This window comes from Schistocerca serialis, unplaced genomic scaffold, assembly GCF_023864345.2.
Source record: "Schistocerca serialis cubense isolate TAMUIC-IGC-003099 unplaced genomic scaffold, iqSchSeri2.2 HiC_scaffold_1173, whole genome shotgun sequence".
In the NCBI taxonomy this organism is placed as follows: domain Eukaryota; kingdom Metazoa; phylum Arthropoda; class Insecta; order Orthoptera; family Acrididae; genus Schistocerca; species Schistocerca serialis.
Genome location: NW_026047374.1, coordinates 325001 through 330000, shown reverse-complemented (window position 1 = coordinate 330000; position 5000 = coordinate 325001). Strand labels below are relative to the sequence as shown.

The 5000-nt window shown below is 62.5% G+C and overlaps 1 pseudogene; it reads right to left on the bottom strand.

Moving 5' to 3' along the window:
- Nucleotides 1-5000, bottom strand: part of LOC126433795 (large subunit ribosomal RNA) — a 7953-nt pseudogene that overhangs the window by 2140 nt on the left and 813 nt on the right.

The following is a 5000-nucleotide window of genomic DNA, read 5'->3' as shown; positions in this document are numbered from 1 at the left end:
CACCCCGCGCGGCATCTGGTGTCCGCCTCCCGCCCGCGACTGCGCCGTGCCTTCGTAGGGAAGGCGTTGATGCGGGCGCGGAGGGCGTCGATGTATTCACGCCCAGATAGCAGGCGACTGGTGTCGGCGACCCACTGATGTTGGCCACTGACGGCGGCAGAAGATGACAGCGCCGCACCGTCAATGGCGATGTGTAGGCGCGCCGCCCACATTTCCCCAACCTGCGTTGACGATTTGAGGAGGTGGCCCTCCCACATTAGGTGGCGCTCCAGCACCTCGATCTCACGCTGCACCTCATCCATGCCTGCACCGTCGCAGGCTGGCCCTATCTTCTTCAGCGCCAGGAGACGGGACCGACGGAGGGTCGGACCCATCCATCGGCAAGATGGAATGCCGAGGCCCCCCTGGGCAACAGGAGCGTGGAAGTATCCCAGGGGGGTGTCCGCCGGAAGGCGGAACCATCTCCTGACGGCGGCCCGGATGGTGACGTCGGCCGACTTCAATGCACCCACCCGGGTGCGGCTGAGGGCCAGCCCGTGGTACAGGCCAGGGAGAAGTACGTTGGTGAGAGCGTGGAGGCGCTGTTGCGGCTTCAGCGGAGCTCGGGAGATGACGTCAAGCTGCTCCACCAGGTGGCGACGTGGATTGAAGACACAGCGACCCGCGGTGGAGAATTGCAGCCCCAGGTACCGGAAGGTTTCACCCACACGCAGGGCAGGCATGGTGGTATTGCCTGCTGTGAAGGTGACATTGCTGTCCACCTTCACCTTCTTCTCGCGCCCTGACGCGACTAAGGCGAGGGTGAAACACTTCCGGGCGTTGATCTGCAGCCCCAGGTGGGCGAGGGCTGCGGTAGCTGCGTCGATGAGGGACTGCAAGCCCCTCGGGTTCGCTGCAAACAGCAAGACGTCATCTGCAAAGGCCGCAGCGTTGACTCTGCGACCGAGGATCCGAGCTCCGATGTGGGAGGGCAGTTGGCCTAAAACGTAGTCCACCGCAAAGTTGAACAGGAGGGGGGAGAGGGGATCGCCCTGGCGAACGCCCCGTGCTGGCTGCACAGACACGCCCACGCCGGCGCCGTCCGCTATCACTGTCGTGCTGCCCTCGTAGCACCGCTCGACATACTCGACAAAACAATCCGGCAGGCCATGCGCCTTCAGCACGGGGCGAAGGGCAGCATGATCTACCGAATCGAATGCCTTAGATACGTCGATCGATGCCACAAAGACAGAGCGGCAGGAGCGAACTGCGTCGGTGAGAGCAGTGTCCAAGATGAAGGTATTTTCCAACATCCCATCCCGAGGGATGAATGCCCGCTGACGTTCGTCCACAGCACATGCGCGCATCAGGCGTGACGCGAGAACCTTGTGAAAGGTCCGCGCCAACACCGAGCAGACCGTAATGGGGCGAAAGTCAGCGGGGGATGTTGGTGCAGCCGTCTTCGGGAGAAGGGACGTTCGCGCGCGAAGCAGACGTTCCGGAAGGGCGCGGGCCAGAAGGAAGAGATTCATCACTTTCACCAGGACTTCGTGCGGCAGGCGCCGCAACTCCGCTGGGGTAAGGCCGTCCGGCCCGGCTGCTGATCCCCTGGGCGGCAACGCGGCGGCGACCTCCTCATGTGTGACCGGCCCCCATAGGCACTCGGGAGCGACAGGCTCCGAGTGCGGGAGGAGGCGGTCACGAATGAAGCCCGCGGTGGAGATGGGCTTCTTGGTGAAGAGGTCCGCCCAGAAGTCCAGCAGACCAGGGATGGCAGGTGGCGGCTGGAGCAGGGTGCCATCCAAGAGGCCGCGCACGCAACGTGCACGCGACCGTCGGAAGGCATCCTGCGTTCTCGCGTACTCCCAGCGGCGCCGCTTGCGCTTCTGCGTCGGCGGCGCGGCAGGCGGCCGCTTCGATGGTTGGCGCGGCCGCTGTGTCCTGGTGATCGATCTCTCCCCTCTGGACCCGACCGACGCAAGGGCATCCGGGAGCATGCCCAGGATGACATCGGGCGGCGTGCCCCGCCCCAGACCTATGACACGATCCAGGGCAGAGAAACGCTGGGCGGAAGCGGGTAGCCCCGCCAGATGCTCCCAGATGGCGGCGTCAGTCGGCCCCTCCGGCGGCGGCCCGGTGGTGTCGGCCGCGAAGTCCTCGGCTGCGTCGGCGGGCGGCGCAGCGGCCTCGCCCGCGTCAGGCAGCGGGCTCGCTGCTCCCCGGCGGGACGCCGGCTCTTCCCCCCGACCGATCTCAAGCGCCTCCATGAATTGGCGGACAAGCTGCTTGTGGGCAGCCTGCCGCCGTCGGCACTTGATTGCCTCAAGCGTTCGGTCGGGGAACATCCTGATGAGCTCTTGATTTACAAAGAAGAACCGGGCGTCCCTCTCGAGGAACAGTTCGGCCTCCGCCTTGGCGAGCGACAGGACTTCTTCCTCCGTCCACCTCGCGCGATGCCTCTCCGTGACGATCTCCGCGTTGGCGGCCGCAAGGTGTTGGCGGCGGCGATGGACCCCGAGACCGTTCTTGGTGGTGAAGCTGCGGTGGCACTCACTACAGGCGTATACAGCTGCAAAAGTTACAAGATTTTCGGCACGGCCGGTTGGCCGGCTAGGTGCTGGGGGAGTTGGGGTGGCACCTTCAGCGGAAGGGCCACCACTTTTTCTCTGAATACTGCCCCCAACTAAAAAAAGGGATAGTGCGAGGGGGGGCTGGTAACCCCCCCAAGCCCCTGGTGCGGTCTTCCACTCTGCGAAAATCAGCGGGCCCACGAGAAGGGGAGAAGACCGCAGGAGAGGAGAGGCTAAGAGGGCTAGGCCCATGTATTGCGCATCACTCTCCCTGTAACCATAACCCAAGGAAGGCACCTCGCAGCAGCAGCACGACTACATCAAGACCGCACTTCGAAAAGCCAAGTCCGGATGCAGCCACACCGCCGCCACTTGGCCACCTTAAGAGAGTCATAGTTACTCCCGCCGTTTACCCGCGCTTGCTTGAATTTCTTCACGTTGACATTCAGAGCACTGGGCAGAAATCACATTGCGTCAACACCCGCTAGGGCCATCGCAATGCTTTGTTTTAATTAGACAGTCGGATTCCCCCAGTCCGTGCCAGTTCTGAGTTGATCGTTGAATGGCGGCCGAAGAGAATCCGCGCACCCGCGCGCCCCCGGAGGAGCACGCTAAGGCGGACGCGGCCTCGCAGCAAGGAAGATCCGTGGGAGGCCAAGGCACGGGACCGAGCTCGGATCCTGCACGCAGGTTGAAGCACCGGGGCGCGAACGCCGCGCAGGCGCGCGCATCCTGCACCGCCGGCCAGCACGAGGCCAACCAACGGCGAGAGCAGACCACGCCCGCGCTAAACGCCCGCACTTACCGGCACCCCTACGGCACTCACCTCGCCCAGGCCCGGCACGTTAGCGCTGACCCACTTCCCGACCAAGCCCGACACGCCCCGATCCTCAGAGCCAATCCTTATCCCGAAGTTACGGATCCAATTTGCCGACTTCCCTTACCTACATTATTCTATCGACTAGAGGCTCTTCACCTTGGAGACCTGCTGCGGATATGGGTACGAACCGGCGCGACACCTCCACGTGGCCCTCTCCCGGATTTTCAAGGTCCGAGGGGAAGATCGGGACACCGCCGCAACTGCGGTGCTCTTCGCGTTCCAAACCCTATCTCCCTGCTAGAGGATTCCAGGGAACTCGAACGCTCATGCAGAAAAGAAAACTCTTCCCCGATCTCCCGACGGCGTCTCCGGGTCCTTTTGGGTTACCCCGACGAGCATCTCTAAAAGAGGGGCCCGACTTGTATCGGTTCCGCTGCCGGGTTCCGGAATAGGAACCGGATTCCCTTTCGCCCAACGGGGGCCAGCACAAAGTGCATCATGCTATGACGGCCCCCATCAACATCGGATTTCTCCTAGGGCTTAGGATCGACTGACTCGTGTGCAACGGCTGTTCACACGAAACCCTTCTCCGCGTCAGCCCTCCAGGGCCTCGCTGGAGTATTTGCTACTACCACCAAGATCTGCACCGACGGCGGCTCCAGGCAGGCTCACGCCCAGACCCTTCTGCGCCCACCGCCGCGACCCTCCTACTCGTCAGGGCTTCGCGGCCGGCCGCAAGGACCGGCCATGACTGCCAGACTGACGGCCGAGTATAGGCACGACGCTTCAGCGCCATCCATTTTCAGGGCTAGTTGCTTCGGCAGGTGAGTTGTTACACACTCCTTAGCGGATTCCGACTTCCATGGCCACCGTCCTGCTGTCTTAAGCAACCAACGCCTTTCATGGTTTCCCATGAGCGTCGATTCGGGCGCCTTAACTCGGCGTTTGGTTCATCCCACAGCGCCAGTTCTGCTTACCAAAAGTGGCCCACTTGGCACTCCGATCCGAGTCGTTTGCTCGCGGCTTCAGCATATCAAGCAAGCCGGAGATCTCACCCATTTAAAGTTTGAGAATAGGTTGAGGTCGTTTCGGCCCCAAGGCCTCTAATCATTCGCTTTACCGGATGAGACTCGTACGAGCACCAGCTATCCTGAGGGAAACTTCGGAGGGAACCAGCTACTAGATGGTTCGATTAGTCTTTCGCCCCTATACCCAGCTCCGACGATCGATTTGCACGTCAGAATCGCTACGGACCTCCATCAGGGTTTCCCCTGACTTCGTCCTGGCCAGGCATAGTTCACCATCTTTCGGGTCCCAACGTGTACGCTCTAGGTGCGCCTCACCTCGCAATGAGGACGAGACGCCCCGGGAGTGCGGAGGCCGCCGCCCCGTGAAGGGCGGGGAAGCCCCATCCTCCCTCGGCCCGCGCAAGGCGAGACCTTCACTTTCATTACGCCTTTAGGTTTCGTACAGCCCAATGACTCGCGCACATGTTAGACTCCTTGGTCCGTGTTTCAAGACGGGTCGTGAAATTGTCCAAAGCTGAAGCGCCGCTGACGGGAGCGATTATTCCGCCCGAGAGCATCCCGAGCCAACAGCGGCGCGGGTCCGGGGCCGGGCCAGGTAGGTCC